We start from the raw sequence: 19,634 nt of genomic DNA on the forward strand, positions 1-19,634 counted from the left end.
TTGGTGACCAGCTGAAGAAGGCACCTGCCTGAGATCCAGGTTGCTCAGCCTTTAAGCAGACCAGCTTGTAAGACAAGGTCCTACCTTTTAAATATTCTTAGCTAAGGTTGGGCAGTGAGGTCCATCATTATGTTTACTGACAATATTTCCCATTACAGAAATCATGTATGAATGATCAGCAACATCGAGGAGAAGCAGCCAGAGCTATTGCTTTTCCTTTCTCTGGTAGCTAAGGATGCACTGCCCAGCAAGGCCTTTTGTGATATCAACTGGCATGTGACATATAAGAAGTGTGCATGCAGGCTGCAGGCATATGTCAGGTTGAAGTCAAAACATGCGGAAATGGTCCAAAGACCAGTAGGCCAAATGTCACCAGCTGCATCTCTAGCTCCTAGGTTCTTCCCTGATGCCCGTGTCAGGTGTGGGCACCAGAAGAATGACTACCTGATCCCGTGTTTCATTAATATTTAGACCTTTTCAGCAGCACAGGATGGCCTTGAGCTAAGTGCATCTTCTCTAAAGATGAAAGCACCTTCTCTTCTGCCATTTCTGGGGGACCCGTGCCTTAAGTTGACCAAACAATCCCCAACATCTTTACTTACCTGGTAGGTTCTGTTCCCTTCCTTTCACTCATTTGGTAAAGCAACATTTAAGCCATACATCCTCCTTCTCTTCCCACAGATATTAGTGGCCCAACCAGCCTCTGCTTCCAGGCTGAGTGGGTCATGCTCTGCACCTGTCTCCTTGTAATGAAGGCATGCTCAGTTACCAACTCCATTTCTCTAGTCCATTCATGACCCTCATCCCTATTATCTACATTGAGTACAAGCACTGTCTAGGGGAGTCAGCTAAATTGCCAAAGATCCTGGAACCCTGAGGAGGGATGGAACACCAACTTTTAGCACAGCTTCAGTCCCCAACTTCCTCAGACTTGAGCCCAGCAGAATAAATGTGCTTTTGTTTAGTTTAATTTGGAAGAATTCCACCTTGCAGAGATCATATAAGTTCTATTTGAGTATATGCTGAAGAAATTCAGTAGCATATTTTTCCATACATAGAGTCCGTTTTTATGTCTTTATAGGATATGTTCACAAATCGTCTACCTTCACTAATTTGCTAACAAAGGGTGGAACAATGTATTAAACTAAGCTAGGATCTATATAATTTGGACATTGTTATCACACAAGTTGGGTCCACCTTTACTGAACATTATTGTCACATTAAGTTTAGATCTCCTATCTCCATATGCTCAAGAGAAGTGTCCTCTTCTTGGAAGTGCTGACAAGGGAAATGCATGGAATTATCCTAGGAGCTGTAAGTTTCAACTGGAAGGTTGGAAAACATACATACATGGCTCTCCATGTTGGATCTTATTGCTTTGGCTACCTTCATTCCAGTGATTCACAGAAGAAATATTTGTGTCATGTTTCCAGTTTATAAACCATGAATGACAAAGCTGTAGAAGTATGTACATGTATATACATATTTGTGTTTGTACATTTATATGTAAGTGTATATTTATATATGTTTCCTACATAATAAATAAAAACATACATACACATATTTGAAAGCGTCGCTTTGTTTTCTATTTGAGACAAGGTCTCATTAAGCTTAGAACTTCTGGTTTTTCAGCCTCAGCTTCACAAGTGCTAGGACAACAGGAGTGCATAATTATGTCCAACTTACTGTTTTAATGTACAAAATCTTTTTAATGTACAAAAACCTTTTCAATATTTCATGTATTGAAAACTAAGTTTTACCCTCCCCCTTATACTTTCATACTGCCAGAAAATAATTGGGCATACTGAATAAGACACAAAGTTTTCCTTAGAACCAAATTCTCTTTTACAAATGGAAAAATATTGCAAGGCCAGTGTACACTTTTAAGGTCCAGAAATAAGGTAGAATTATTAAATTTAAACATAATTCTTGAGATTTGACTGTGATAATTCTCCAGGCACTGTAGATAATTCTGTAAACACACTGCATGTAGGGTTCTTTGAACAAGTTCACCCCTCTATTCCCTTAGCCTCCTTTCTTTTCGTACTACTTTATCAAATAATATCTGTTGGGTTTCATTATGCTACCTTGATGTGTGTGTGTGTGTGTGTGTATATATATATATATATATATATATATATATATATATATATATAATGTACTTCAATATTCTTCATTTTCCTGGTATAGTCTCCTTCCACTTCCCCAATGCTCCTGATCCCTACCACCCTTTTTATACACATATCCCATTATCATCAGCAGCAACACAATCATCACCATCATCGTCACTTTAGGTTAAGATTCCACATGAAGAGAAATGTATTTGGTTTTTGAGTTTGACATCTTATTCAATCTGATGATTTCTGAACTCCATTCATATACCTGCAAATAATCTTTTTGTTCTCTATAGATAATAATATATGAGGATTATAATATATTGTTTAGATCTACTCATCAGTTGTGGGGAACTTAGAAAAATCCTACTGTGAATAGGACAAAGATAAACATAGATGTGGAGATATCTGTCTTGAACATTGATTTAAGAATATGTGCCAGAGTAGTATATAGGGTGACCAGTTAGGTCTCATTTTAGTTTTCAGAGGAACTGGTATACTAATTTCTATGGTGGTTGCACTGGTTTATATTCCCATCAGCATCGTATGAGAGTTCTTCTTTGCAGTTCTAGGGGTACAGAAAAGTGGCCTAGTCCTTGGCTCAGACAAGGTGTTCTTCAAGCCAGGAAGGGTGACTGCTGAGTCACACACAGCCCTCTCACACTGTCCACTGGAATCACCTAGTATAGCAATCATGCTCTGTAGAGATGAGCCCATTTGTCCAAATAAGGGATGAGAATCACGTTGACAGATCTCTGTTAGGAGCTGAATTCTCTACATTTGAAAATTGGACCTAGGACGCTATTGATTTGGAACATGTACATTGGATGGATATTTCAAAACCCAAATCTCCATTTCCCATTATGTCTGATGTTGTAGTGTTGTAGGAGCAGCTTGGTTAATTGATGATTTAGTGTGAACAGAGCCTGTCAACCTGCAAATTTTGATGTCAGAATGTGTAGGTGTCGAAGAGTTCCTATGAGTTCCCACGAGGCCTGTTGGATAGTTGTGGCTGGGTTCACTGAAGACAAAGGTGATGTCATGGCCATGTATCTTGATCGCATGACGGTGACACCAGGTGGTTGCAGTGGAGGAGTAATCTGGCCAACAGCTGGTGTTTACATGGCTGCTGGGTGGGAGAGAAAACAATTATTAGATTATTGTCCACTTAAGACCCCTATGGTGTGATGAGGGAAGCTTCTTGAACTGGATGGATGGCTAGTATTAAGAGCCTGATCCCTGCATGGGCAGGGACTATAAAAAGGAATTGTTGGGGTCTTGCAAGGTGGAAATAATTCACTGTGTATCAGATGGTCAGAAGCAGGAGGTAGTGTCTGGTTTAACTCAGAGAGAACAGAGGAGAGTGAAAGAAGGAAGCCTTTGATGGTGGTGGTATATCTATAGCATTATAATTGTTCATGAATGATTTAGTTGGTGAAGAATGGCCTCCAGGAATGGGGATAATGGCTGGTCCCATGTTAAGAAGGACCAAAGGAACAGCCCACATGGGGATACAAGCACTGTGTTGCTGGAGATCAGGGATGATGTTTGGGGTTCAAAACCTGTTTTGAGAGACAGAACTAGGGAAGGGCAGCATAAATGAGGTGAATTGGTAGGCACTGGCACCATTAAAAGCTGCTCCTACTGAAAGTTATAGGGGACCTGCAGAAATGAATAGGGGAAGGGTATAGGGGGCTGGTTGGTACTGGTATGTTTAGAATGTGTCCCTGTTGCAGGATACAGGGGATCTGGGGAAACTGATAGGTGACAGTACTGGAGACTGGGGAAGATCTGAAAATGACCACCTCAGAAGGGGGTGTGTTTTTCCACACCAACAATTCATCATCAGTAGTTGGCTGCCTGATCACATGAGCAGATACCCTTAACAAATACAATGCTGGTGGTGCCAGTGTTCACATTATTCCTAGTTGGTTGTACTATAGGATCATAGGGAAGGAAAGAAGTGAAGGTAAATCTGCACACATAGAAGTAGAGGATCCTGGGGCTGGGAAAGTGGCTCCGTGGTAGAGTGCTTGCCTCGCATGCATGAGGCTCTGGGTTTGATTCCTCAGCACCACATAGACAGAAAATGCTGGAAGTGGTGCTGTGTCTCAAGTGGTAAAGTGCTAGTCTTGGGCTGAAGAGCTGGCCCAGGCCCAGAGTTGAGGCCCCATGACCAACAACAACAACAACAAAAAGAAGTAGGGGATCCTATTTAAGCATTTGGTTTTTACCCTATGGTTAAATAGGGATATAGGTTGACCCATTTGTAACCATAAGATGTACCAGAAACTATGTTGAAAATGAACCTTACAACTTGTGGGCAGGAGGGAGGGAGGAGTTGGAAGGTGAGGAGGGAAGGGATGGTAGGAGAAAAATAAATGAGGAGGTAACAATGCTCAATTGGAAATGACTAATTACCTTACTCATGTAAGAGTACCCTCTTTGTACACTATTTTTACAATAAAAATGTCTAAAAAATAGGGGAACCTTTGGTTTAGGAGGCAAATGTTTAGAGAGTGGTGGTTTGGGGAAGAGAGAAGTAGGAGTGATTGCAGCTCTGGATGTATGAGAATGTATCATTTAGACCCCAAGATTGAAGCAGGGGGTACAGGGAAGAAGAGGGTCTGTAAGAGGAGCCAAAGGAGAACTAGATATGGTAGGTGTAGTGCTTGATGAGACTGTTGCCAGGATTCTCAGGCCCCAAGCCATCAGCTCTTCCACATTAGTGGTGTTGGAAAGAGCTGGAATCCTGAAATAAACAGGAACAGGTCCCTGCACGAGGTGAAGGAAAAGGAGAGGCAGTAATGGTGCCACTGCTATATGTCATCACCTCTGTTCTACCCTCCAAGGCTTTTAAGATTTCCTTTCCATGGTGGAGTTTAAGACCTAGGGATGTCATGGACATGCAATGGGGTACCTACATATGGACATCTTTGGGAAAAAATTCCACTGGGGACTAGGACGGCATCCCTTGAGAAGACTTTCCTGATGTTCCCGGACTGCATGGTGATTTTTTTGCCATTGCTCAGTTGACCCCTCTTCTCAATGTCCTGCCCCTTAACCTCTTCCTGAATTTTCAACTCTCCCTAGAGATCTTCTCTACCTTTGGCCTCTGTGTCCTTTGGGTCAGGAGAACAGCAATGACATGACTTCTTCAGCTCTGAAACTTGAGCAATGGGCTCAGGTATTGAAATCAGAAGTGTGGAACTTCATAGAGAAGAAGAAGGGGTCCTCATGATTCTGGGGTTTCAAAATCTCTGAGTAGCCAGCTGGCAGTACAGGTATTATTTGCTGGAAGTTGTTACTTTTTGTTGTTGTTGTTATAGGGTGTCCTCTCTAGATGCCAGGCATTCCATAGGAGGGAGTCTGTGGCCTCTGGCAGAGGGCACCTCCTCTTAAGAGCACTGAGATGACTCGGTGGAGAAAGCACCTACCTGAAAGGAATAGGAAGAACTCTAGGCACAGGCCAGAATTTTCTCAATAGAATTTTTGGCACAGGCCAGAATTTTCTTAATAGAGCCCCAGAAGCACAACAAATCAAAGAAAGGTTGGACAAATGGATTGCATGAAACTGCAGAGCTTCTGCAATGCAAAGGACATAGCTAGCAAGATCAACAGAAAGCCCATGGACTGGGAGAAGATCTTCACTAGCCATACAATGCACTAGGGTTTCATATCTAAAATATAATTAGAACTCAAAAAACTAAATCACCTAAGAACAAATCCTCAAAGAAACAACTGTCCTATTAACAAATGGGCTAAAGACTTAAAGAGGGACTTCTCTGCAGAGGAAATAAGAATGGTCAATAGATACATGAAGGAATGCTCAACCTCTCTAGCCATAAAAGAAATGCAAATCAAGACAATGCTGAGGTTCCACCTCACCTCAGTTAGATTGGCTATAATCAAGAAATCTAGTAACAAAAGATGCTGGAGGGGATGTGGCCAAAAGCGATCCCTGCTGCATTGTTGATAGGAGTGTAAACTTGTTCAACCACTCTGAAAAGCAGTATGGAGGTTCCTCAAAAGACTCCACATAGAGCTCCCATATGACCCAGCAATCCCACTTTTGGGCATTTACCCAAACAATCACAAACAAGGTCATACCAAAGCTACCAGCACAACCATGTTTTTTGCAGCATTATTTACCATAGCTAAGATATGGAACCAACCCAGATGCACCTCAATAAATGAATAGATCAGGAAAATATGATATATATGTGTACATATAATACACACACACACACACATACACACACAAAATGGAACTCTATGCCTCAGAAAGAATGATATTGCCTCTTTTGTTACAAAATGGAAAGACAGAAAAAAATTATATGACTTGAAGTAAGCCAGGCCCAAAGAAACATTTCCCTTGTTTGCAATGACTAGCACATGTCTAGGACAAGCAGAGAAGGTCAAAGGCTATGAACATACAACCACATGAGATAATGTTAAGCAAAATGTACCCCAGGACAAGAACACAAGAGGTTTTTTTTCTTGCTTGCTAGTGTTTTTAATGTACTTACAATGCACTGTGTGATTCTTTTGTTTCTATTGTATGTTTTTCCCCCACGGTATAACCTGTTTTGATACCAGTGTTCTGCACCTTGTATATATATTTTTGTAATTTTGGGAAGGAAGGGATATTGCAGAATGCTTAAATGGGAATGCAGGCTCACCCATTGTGACAACGAAATGTACAGGACAATATATTGAAAACAAACGTTACAATCTCGGGGTTGGGGGGGCAGGAGGAGTTGGGGAGGCAGGGAAGGAAGTGATAATAGGGGGAAAATAAAGGAGGAGGTATCAATGCTTGCTATGAAATGTGCTCATTACCCTATGCATGTAACTGTAACCCTTCTGTACACCATTTTTTCACTAAAAAAAGAAAGGAAGCACCTTCCTGAAATCTGGGTTGGCCATCTTGCAAATAGGCCAGTCTGTGCTATAAAGGCTGCTAGATAAGGTTTGGCAGCGAGGCCTACAAATGTATTTACTGTGAATGTTTCCCATGACAGGAAACTGTGAGGAGTGATCAGCAAAATCGAGAAGTGACTAGAGCTATCCCTCTTCCATTCTCTGGTAGCTATGGACACACTGCCCAGCATGGCCCTTGACATCACCTGGCACATGCCACAGAATAGGTGCACATGTGTGCTTTGGGAGCAAGGCCGGTTCAATTCATAACTCTCTGAAAGCCATCCAAGGACCAGCAGGCCAAAGGCCATCCATGGAATTTGTAGCTCCTTGGTTCTTCCCTGATATCCTTTGCAGGTGTCGGCACCAAAAGGTGATTCTCTGGTCCTGGGTTTGACCAATATTTAGACATTTCTAGCAAGGTCGGCCTTGAGCTGCATGTACTACATCAAAGACGAAGGCACCTGCTCCTCTGCGGTTTCTGGTTCTGAGAAGAGGACGGTGTGGCATAAGCAGAGTCGCTGCTGCAATACTCAATATCGTTTTGTAGCAGACAGGTTAAGTAACATTTAAGTCCCACATTCTTCTTCTGGTTCCTCAGGTGCTTGTGGCCAGCCAGTCTCTGGACCCAGGATAAGTGGGTCATGCTCTGCACTCATCCTTCTCTTTGTAATGAAAGCATCCTGTGTTACCATCTCCATTTCTCTAGTCTATTCACAACCCTCATCCTTATTTCTTATCTATAGTGAGAGCTCAATCAGTGTCTGGAGGAGTCATGAAAAGTCAAAAGCCCATATTCCAGGCTCTTGAGGAGCAATGGGCTACCAATGGTCTGTGCAGCTTCATTTCCCATCTTTCTTTGATTGAAACTTGCAGAACATATTTTTGTTTGGTCAGAAGTATTCAGCTATGCAAAAGTTATATATGACCTATTTGGGTTTGTGCTGAAAAAATTCAGTAGCATCCTATTCCATATGAATATGGAGCCATGTAAAGGAAATGCAAATATAAACAACACTGATATACCACCTTACCCCAGTCAGAATGGCCCATAACCTAAAGTCAGCCAACAACAAATGCTGGAGGGGATGTGGAGAAAGAGGAACCCTCCTGCATTGCTGGTGGGAATGTATACGAATACAACCATTTTGGAAAACAGTCTGGAGATAACTTAGAAAGGTAAACATATACCTCCCCTATGACCCAGTCATACTAATCCTAGGCATCTACCCTGAGCAACAGGAACCAGTATACAAAGAAACATGCACCTCTATGTTTATTGCAGCACTGTTCACAATAGCCAAGATTTGGAAACAACCCAGATGCCCCACTACTGATGAGTGGATCCAAAAATTGTGGTACTTATATACAATGGAATATTATGCAGCCATTAGAAAGGACAAAATAATGGCATTTGCAGGGAAATGAATGGAACTAGAGCAGATTATTTTGAGCGAAGTAAGCCAAAAACGAAGTGACAAACAGCACATTCTCTCCCTGATATAGGGATGATAAAGCTAAAATACAAGAAGTCATGGACTGGGAAGAGGATCACAAAATCTTGGGTAATGCAGACTATTTTTCTGCCTGCTCAAACATACTGACTTAAGAAACCAATCAAGCCACATGAAAACCAAACACTACAAGCAGACCAGACTCCACCAAGAGACTGGTTACAGGCACAGGGGAGATACAGGATCTTCCCATTCCCCCCACCTCCCCCCCCAAAAAAATCAAAGAACTCTTTTTTGTACCTTTTTAAAATTATATTTAAAATTGTTTTCTATTAAACTTTTTTCTTTTTCCTCTCATAATTTTTATTTTAAGTGTATGTGTGTGTGTGTGTGTGTGTGTGTGTGTGTGTGTGTGTGTGTGTGTGTGTGTGTGTGTGTGTGTGCTTTTTATAATCTCTTCTGGCCTTTTGGTCCTTTTTTTAGTTATATTTTTCATTTTTTTCTCTTTCTTTCTTTTTTTGTGACTTAATTGCTGTTCTGTTCATCCTTGTCATCGATTATTAGACCTTATCCCCCATTGTGTACATACTTAATCCAGAAATTTATTATTCAATTCATGACCTCTTAGGCTTAAGTTGTTTAATAGCATTATTATCTCTCTATACACATATAATTTTAAGTAGCATTTTAAGAATTTTTATTTTTTAGTTTTTAATGTCTCCTTTTTTCCCTCCCCTACTCACATTCTATCCTTTACTTCTCTCAATATCATTTTTTTAAACTTAAATAATTTTAAGTGTTTCACTTTTTAATTTTTATTTTATTTTTTCCATTTTTTCTAGTTATTTTTTAATCTCTTTCTAATCATTCTGTCCAAACCATTTCTCTCTCTGAGATTAGGACTTAGTTAAATTCACTCTCCCTTTACCTCTCCACATCCCTCTAATCCTATTTTCCCCACATTTCTCCCTAAACCTAATAATTTCTGGTTTGCCAAATTCTTCTTTGCTGTTTTAACCCATTAATCCACAGTTGTTTGATGTTGAATAGATTGTATCTGTTGAACTAGATTCTATCTGTAGCCATTTTGACTGTGCAATTCCAGTACTTTGGTTGATGCTTGCCTTAAAATAGTGTTCTAGCACAAAATTAGTGTTACTTTCATACCAAATGGGCAGAACAAGCCAGAGAAACACAAGACAAATGGCAAGTCTGGTATCTCAATTCCCACTCATGATAATCAGGTGACAGAACAATTAATGAATAATCCAGAGGAGAGTTCCCAAAAAGCTCTACAAACACTTCTGGTAAACATGGTGAAAGACAAGATTGAAAACCTGAAAAGGACACAGTGTGAGCATGATAGGGAGCGAGAAGAGGCAAACCAAAGCTTAATGTAGGAATTTTGTGAGCATGAGGAAGCTTCTCAAAGATTGAAACAGGAATTGTGTGAGCAGGCTGAGAACTGTCAAGGAGAACTACAGGAATTGCATGAACATGAGAAAGCTAATCAAAGAGTAATACAGGAATTGTGAGAACTGGATGAGAATAGACAAAGATCAATAGAGGCATTCATGGAATCAATAAAGAGACAGCTGAAAGAATTCAGGGAGTCCACAAAGGGAATGTTGAATGGACAGAAGGAATGGGAGTCCAAGGAAACCATAACCAATCAACTAAGTGATTTGAAAATAAACACAGAACATGAAATTAAGGAAGTAAAGAAGTTCATACAAGATCTAAAGCAAAGCTCCAATGAAGAATTTGAAGCCATCAAAGCAGAGCAATTAGAAGGAAAAGAAATAAAAAAACAAAGTAGAAAGTCTTGACAGTAGGTTAGACCATGCATAAGATTGAATCTTGGGGATTGAAGACAGCCTAGATATTATAGAGAAAGAACATACAACTATCCAAGACAAATCCAAGAAATATGATAGATCTATTCCACATTTGGAAGACACCATCAGAAGGCCTAATCTAGAGAGAACTTAATGGTCTAGGAAATTTGTTTAACAGGATCCTAGCAGAGAACTTCCCAAACATGCAAAAAGGTAGGACTATTCAGATACAAGAGTTTTCAGAACCCCAAATAGACCAGACCAGAACAGGACATCCCACCGTCACATTATAATCCTCACAGGATCAATTCAGACCAAGGAAAAGATCCTTAAAGCTGTCAAGAAGAAAAGATCGATCACTTATAAAAAGGAAACCGATTACAATCACCACAGATTTCTCAGCAGAGACAATTAAAGCAAGAACAGCTTGAAATGATGTATGCCATGCCCTAAAGACAAACAACTATCAACCAAGAATTCTCTACCCACATAAACTCTACATCATAACCAAAGTTCAAATAAAAACCTTCCATAACAAAGAAAAACTGAAACAATATATCTCCACAAAACCAGCCCTCCAAAAGATACTTAAAGGTGTCCTACACATAGAAAACCAACAAGACTGCAATAAGGGCCAAGAAACTGCACCCAAACTGAGAATCCAAGAAACAGAAAGAACCCAGTGACCAGCCCCCAAGAAGGTGGATAACATAGCAGGAATTCCCAAACACCTCTCAGTCCTAAATCTTAGCATTAACGGAGTTAACTCTCCAATTAAGTGACATAGACTGTCTAGTTGGATTAAAAAACAAGCTCCTTCTATCTGCTATCTTCAGGAGTCACACTTTGCTCATAAAAACAAACACATTTTGAAAGTAAAAGACTGCAACAAAGTCTACCAAGCAAATGGCTCCCATAAACAGGCAAGAATTGCAATCCTAATATCAGATAAAATAGACTTCAAATTAAAATTAGAAGAGATAAAGAAGGTCGCTACATACTAATTAAGGGATCTCTCCTTCAGGAGGATATTACAATTCTAAATATCTATTCACCAAACAACGGAGCACCCAAATTTATCCAAGAAACACTACTTTTCCTCAAATCTCAGATAGATCCAAAGACATTAATTGTTGGAGACTTTAACACACCAATATCCCCACTAGATAGATCAACTCGGCAAAAACTCAATAGAGAAACCACAGATCTAAACAACTAAATACATCAACTAGATTTAACAGACATCTACAGAATATTTCATCCAGCAGCATCAGAATACAGGTTATTCTCAGGCGCACACAGAACATATTCCAAAACAGACCACATTTTAGGTCACAAAGCAAACATCCATATTCAGAAACACTGAAGTTATACATTGCATTCTCTCAGACCACAAGACAACAAAATTAGAACTCAAAACCAAAAGCCACCAAAGAAAGTCCTGTAACTCATGGAGGCTGAACAACACACTGTTGAATCACCAGAGGGTCATGGAAGAAATTAGAAAGAAAATTCAAATGTTCATGATATTCAAAAGTGAACACACAAATTACCAGCTCCTCTGGGACACAGCAAAAGAAGTACTCAGAGGCAAGTTTATAGCTCTGAGTTCCTACATCAACAAATTGGACAGATCTGAAACCAACAATTTAATGAGATATCTGAACCTCCTTGAAAATAGCGGCAAGATAAAAGAAATGCAAATCAAAACAACATTGAGATACCACCTCACTCAGGTTAGAATGGCAAAAATCAAGAACTCTAACAACAACAGATGCTGGAGGGGATGTGGACAGAAGGGAACCTTACTTAACTGCTGGTGGGAATGTAAACTTGTTCAACCACTTTGGAAAGCAGTATGGAGGTTCCTCAAAAGACTTCACATAGAGCTCCCCTATGACCCAGCAATCCCACTTTTGGGCATTTACCCAAATGTTTACAAACAAGACCACACTAAAGCTACCAGCACAACTATGTTTATTGCAGCATTATTTACCATAGCTAAGATATGGAACCAACCCAGATGCCCCTCAGTAGATGAATGGATCAAGAAAATGTGGCATATATACACAATGGAATTCTATGCCTCCATCAGAAAGAATGACATTTCCCCATTTGTTAGGAAATGGAAAGACTTGGAAAAAATTATATTAAGTGAAGTAAGCCAGGCCCAAAGAAACACAGGTCCCATGGTTTCCCTTATTTGCAATATTTAGTATATGTATGAGTTAAGCGGAAAAGGTCACATAATGTGATGTTAGGAAAATGAACCCTTAGATATGTATTTTAATGTTTTTTTCTTTCATGCATGTGTTTCTTACGCATTTATAAGATTATTTCTTTGTTGCTTTGTATGTCCCTCCCCCACAGTATAACCTCCTGCTACAGTATAACCTCCTGCTTTCACTGTATTTGATGTCAGTATAACTTGTGGAGGAGATGGGGAAAAACCAGTCGTTTAAGGATACAGGTGGACCTGTTGCAACAATGAGAAGTACAAGTTGTCATGTCCAAAACGAGCTTTACAACGTTGGTGTGGGGGGAGGGTGGGGGGAGGCTGGGAAGGGATGTGAAGGGTAAACAAAGGAGGATGCAATGCTTGGTAAGAAATGTATGCATTATCCTGCCCATGTAATTGTAACCCCTCTGTACAGTATGTTCACAAATAAAATAAAATTAACTTAAAAAAATAAAAAAATTATTTATTTATTTATTTATTTTTAATTTTTTTTTTTTGCCCAGCATGAGGCTTGAACTCATATCATGCCAACTCTGCCTCAGCTAACATCACCCTAGGCTGGGATGGTGCAGCCTCTGGACACACAGCCCATCCTGGGGTACTAGGCCTCAGGGGCTGACAGGAAAACAAAATAAAAATGGCACCAAAAAAAGCCAGACCACCCACGGATGGCAGTTCCTTGGTTTTCCTTCCTTGCATGGTGACCATCCCAGGTCCAAATAACACTGCTGCAACCTGTAGGTCATCTAGCATTGCTGAAGGCTGACGGGCTGTCAGCGAAGCCATAGGCCAACCTGCATACCTCGGCCCTGAGTTTGAATCCCAGTCATGCTACTTACAGAGGGCTGGAGAGCCTAAGAAACTATTGCCTGTCAATAGGAACACCAGAGAAATGTGATCAATGTCATGGTTGGATGAGTAGTTCATCAATCAGTCTAGTATAAATTTAGACCCAATGATCACAGAACGCAGATTGATTTTAATTCATAGTTTATTATGCATTAAAAGAATACTATTCATTAAATGGAGTCCTCACTAAAGACTTGAGAATCTGTATGAACGTAGTATATGTCATTTAATTCCACATAGACATCACTGGCAGTATCAAAATATCTAAATATATATTTATCTGTATACCATCGTCTGCATAGAAAGGTACTGCTATTTTGGCCAAACCTGTGGCTCCATCTTAGGTCTTGGGATCCATTTGGCAGCTGAATGGGCTAGAGGCTGCCATGCTGACACTCACCCATTCATGAATTGGGACTTCTAGGCCCTCAGTTCAGGTACCAGCATTGCCAAAAATTTCATCTCGGAGTAAGATTCCAAGTGAGACACCTGTTTTCCATTTCTGTGCAAGTGCTGGGTGTCAGGTATGGTGTACATAATATGTGTGCAAAGCTACATGCTACGGAATAGATTGGAATAAATGTAATAAATGATATAGGTGTACTCACAGTCCATAAAATAAATGTTAATTCAATCAATCAATAATAATATATCACTCCAACAAACACGATACAGACTGAATATATAGATGTAAATATAAATCACATATTTAAAATGTCTATAAATGTTACATTTTTGGGGCTGGTGCTTGAATTCAGGCCTAAGGAAGAGTTGAGAAGTTCATGCATGATTCACATAGGAAATGATAGGCAAGACCTCTGGTACAACAATTATTTTTCATTAAGACTTCACGAAATGTGACAATAATAATTACATTCAGAAAATCAAGGCATTGGGAAAGATCCAAGACTTGGTAGTCACATGGTAGATAGGATTCCAACAAAGCTTGCCACATCATCTCTATACAAATAGGTATTTATTAGCATACTAGCTTCAGCTTATGAATGGATGAATATGGTGCACAAACCCCACCCCGGAGCTCAATATCAGATCCTGGGTAGGGCCTAGATACTTAATAGCTCAAAAGCTGGTGTGCTCATATGGACCCATTAGAAAGTTGGGCCTGCTAGGCCTGGAGTTCAACTCCCAGCAATGCCAAAAGGTTCATCCTGATGTGAGAAACGAATCCTTACAGCTGTTTTCCTGTCCTGTGAAAGTCCTGGGCCTCATTGAGGATGGAGAATGCTATATAGGCAATTCCATAGCCATGGGAATAGGTTGTCATCCATGGCAGCACAGATATACCTGCCACCATACTCAATAAAATACAAAATACATCCATGAATAAAACTCAAAATTAAAAAATAACTACATTGAAAGCAAGATGCATACCACACCTGTATATAAATAGAGATCCTATGTTTAAAAGAGGTAGGCTTGATATTTTGTCCACTGCTGGGGCTTCAAATCAGGCCCTGGACCAGGCCTCACATTCTAGTCATCAGGGATGATAAGCTTCCCCTTCCCCCACAGTGCAACGGGGTTACCCAGATCTGAGTTCAAATCCCAGGCCTGACAAAAGATTCATCCTGATGTCAGAAGCCAGTCTTTACACCTGTTTTCCTCTCCTATGGAAGTCCTGGGTCTCAGCTAGGATGGAGAATGAAAGCATAGGCAACCCTATAACCATGGGAACAGGTCATCATCCATGTCAGCAGAGTTATACCTGTCACCATACTCAGTAAAAAACACAATACCTCCATGTATTAGACACAAAATAAGGAGAAGGATTGCACCGAAAGCAAGATGCTATCCACACATGTATGTCAATACATATCCTATGTTTTAATTATGTATTTATGCCTGTTTATGACTTAGCTCCTTAGTTACTCACAGGCCGGTGTCCTCACTTTGACTCTTTCGCCAATTGGGCCTGCTAGGCTCTCAGTTCAAATCCCAACACTGCCAAAACATGAATCCTGATGTCCCTTAGCTCTTCAACTCTACCTATTTAGCCACAAGCATCATTTCTGGTTTTCTAGTGGTTTATTGGAGATAAGAGTCTCTGGACTTTGCTGCCCTGGCTGGCTTTGAATCATGATCCTCAGATCTCAGCCTCCTGAGTAGCTAGGATTAAAGGCATGAGCCTTTCTCTCTTTTCTAGTCTATTTTCTAGAAATGGTATCTTAATTAAAATATGTTCTTGATAATCTACTTAAAGAATATCTCTTAAATATTAATATTTAATATTAAACAATACATTCAATATTAGTACTAAATATTTTAATATCAAATATTATATTAAACAACATTAATTTTAAATATTAAATATCTTATTATGACTTAAGATAATAGTGCGCTAAAAGCAAATCAGTAAGTTAAACATGTTGAATAACTTTTTAAAAAAATCAAGAATAGGATACTCAGAAAGAAAGAATTGCCCTAAAAGTTCTTAGAAACTGTTTTCAGACAAGGACAAGAATATTTCCAAGTCTATTGTCTGTTCTTGAAGAAGAGGTCAAATAAGTCTTTATGTCATTATACTGTTATGTTAAATATAAACAAGGGCACTGCATACATCTATGGAACAGCATTGATTAACCAGGAATGTTTCAGTAAGAATTCCATGTAGAAGGATTCACAAATACACCAATTTACTACTGCCTGAGGAAGCAATAATCATGTTGAAGTAAAAAATATCATGTCAGCAACTCAAAGTCAATGAACAAATTGAGTAACACATTTGCATTCTGAACTTTGTCCTTTTAAAATATTAGTTGATTTTCTAGACATGTAAATGTATGGTTTATTGTACTGCCACAATACATTGATACATCCAACATTGATATATTCTGTTTTGGTGTTCTGAGAACATGTAGCTCTCTCTTCCACAAACACTAAGACAAAATATAAAAATATCTGAATATTTGCTTGCTGTGAATATACATGAAACTCAAAATACATGAAAAAGTCTCAATGATCTTGAAGCACAAAGAATTTTCAGGATTGTGAACTTGTTGATATAGTGTTCAAGAGAAAATTAAAATCACTCCATAGGTCATGGACCGGAAAACATAATGGCATGTTGATGTTGGCTCATATATTGTGCCATGGGTCATAATGTGTATAATGTGTGTCACATTGCAGTGCCACAGCGGAACACTGTATGTGAGGAATGTTGGATTTACAGGAACTTGCTATCCTTTTCTGTTCTCTCTCTCTCTCTCTCTCTCTCTCTCTCTCTCTCTCTCTCTCTCTCTCTTTCTGTGTGTGTGTGTGTGTGTGTGTGTGTGTGTGTGTGTGTGTGTGTGTGTGTGTGTATGTGTGTATGTGTGTATGTGCCAGTACTATTTCTTTTCTTTTCCTTCCTGGGTAGTGTCTCTTAGCTGTTTCATTCCAGGCTTGTGCTCTACCACTTGAACCATCACTCCACCTTCAGGTTTCTGGGAACTAATTCAATATATGGGTCATATGCACTTTCCTATCTGTGCTGGCTTTGAATTTTAATCCTCAGATCTGTATCACATGAATAGCTAGGATTATAGTCATTAGGAGTCATTGCCAAACTCTGTTCAAATTGTCTTAGATGATATAGCTCTGGGCTGGGAAGGTGGCCCAGTGGTAGAGTGCTTGCCTTGTATGCACGAGGCCCTGGGTTCCATTCCTCAACACCACATAAGCAAAAAGAAAAAAGCCAGAAATGGTGCTGTGGCTCAAATGGTAGAGCACTAGCCTTAAGCTAAAGAGCTGAGGGACAGGGCCCAGGACCAGAGTTCAGGCCCCATGACTGGACCAAAAACAAAACAAAACAAAACAAAAGATGATATAACTCTGATAGAGTATTTCTTGTTAGAACACCACAACTTCTAATCAAGAAGGTAACCTTACACAAAAAAGAGCATACAAGTCTATGAATTTATTTGAAGATTTCAATGTAACTGTAGCTACTTCAGATAAAAAGGCAGAAAATTAGTAATGATAGAGTTTAACAACAATATCTACAAGTGTGCTTTATTCATATCAGAAAATTCTTCAGACAATACCTTGAGAATAAACACCCTTTTCCAGATACTATGGAATACTCCCATAGATACCTATATTTTCTGCTGTAACTGTAATTAGTCCTTAACTAGTCTGAGATTATATAAATTGAAGTTGGAGATTCCCAAAGAAGGAATGCTATCACTGAGAAGCTAGCTACAAGGTACTGGAATTAGAAGCCCTGTACTTACTGGGAGTTCAGCCCTCTTGCAGATTTTTTAACTGTCAATGGAGCTACTTCCTGTGCGTGTTATAGTTGAGGTATATATATATATATATATATATATATATATATATATATATATACATATATATGTATATATGTATATATATATACATATATATATGTGTGTGTGTGTGTATATATATGTATATGGCCTGTGCTTTGATATCAAAAATCCATTGTGACCTCATAACCAATGTGACATCACACTTTTTGACATCACATTGCCATTATGATATCACTAACCCACTGTGACATCACAAACCTGTCTTGTGACAGGTTTGCCAAGGTGACATTTTGCTAAGGTGATGTCTTAGGCCCTTTGTGAGCTAATAATCTGTATTTGACCCCAAACTATTTCAGATATGACATGTGACATTAGAAATCCATTGTGACATCATGACCATTGTGACATCACATTGCCATTATGAGAGTATTGTCACATTGTGATATCACAAACCCATTATGACTTCATTTGTGACAAAACATGGCATTTGTGATATCACAGTCCCTTTGTGAACTCATATTCTCATTGTGAATTAATGACAACTGAGATCGGCATTGTGATGCCATGACGACATCACAAAACCATTTTGACACCACAAAACTATTTTGACCTCATCACCATTATGGCACCACCAATTAATTGTGACATCAAAAATCTATTATGATATATTGTAACATCACATTGCCATTATATCACTGTCCCATTGTGTTTTCAAAACCCTATCACAACGCCATAACATTTTAGAAAATTCATGGCCTTTGGGACCTCAAGCACCTTTTATAAACTATCCTCTTTGTGAACTAATAGTGATTGAGATATGATAGTTCACTATGACAATATCACATCGCCATCAGGATGTAACAAACCTATTATGACATGATTGTAGTACTACGAATTCATTATCACAAAATTACTATGACATCATATTTTGACATCACATTTCTATTATTTGATAAGTGTCCATTTTGATTTTCGACACCTATTATAGAGGATACCATAACATGTTAGAAAACAGGCTCTCTTTGTGAACTCATGTCCTCAATGTGAATTAGTAGCAATTGAAATTGGATGTCATTTTCATACTACAAACTCATGACATCCATCACAAAACCATTGTGACCCATCAACACTGTGACATCACAAACCTATGTGACAACACAAATTTATTGTGACCTTGAACCTTTATGACATCACCAACTAATCATGACATCAAAACATTATTAGGACATGAGGTTGTGACATCACATTGCCATCATTATATCATTTTCCCATTGTGTTTGTACAAACAAATTAGGGCCTTGAAACATTTTAGAAAATTCATGGCCTTTGGGACTTCAAGGTCCTTTTGTAAACTCATATCCTGATTGTGTACTAATAATTATTGAGATCTGATATGTCATTTTGACATAAAAAATGCATTGTGATGGCATCACTCTTGTGACATCACATTGCCATCATGACATCACAAACCTATTATGACATAATATATTAGTATTACTAACTCATTGACATCACAAAACTATGAAATCATATTCTGACATCACATTTCTCTTAGGATAACACTGTCCATTGTGATTTGATGAAAAGGTTTTGGATGACCCCATAACTAAAACAGGCTCTCTTAGTGAACTCATATCCTCATTGTGAACTAGAAACATTTGAAATTGGATATGTCATTATGATATTGCAAACTCATTGTGACATCACAACCCCATTGTAACCTCATCACCACTGTGACATCATAAAACCATTGTGATATCACATTGCCCTTGTGCTATCACTATCACATTGTGACATCACAAACCTAGTGTGATATCATAGCACCTTTGAGAAACACATGGCCTATGTGACATCACAGTCCCTTTGTGTACCATATTCTTATTGTGAGCTAATGACAATTGAGATCAGACATGCTCTTTTAACATCACAAATCATTTGGGACATCA

The sequence above is a fragment of the Dipodomys merriami genome, unplaced genomic scaffold (genome assembly GCF_024711535.1).
Source record: "Dipodomys merriami isolate MVZ:Mamm:240054 unplaced genomic scaffold, mDipMer1.0.p SCAF_62, whole genome shotgun sequence".
Taxonomy (NCBI): domain Eukaryota; kingdom Metazoa; phylum Chordata; class Mammalia; order Rodentia; family Heteromyidae; genus Dipodomys; species Dipodomys merriami.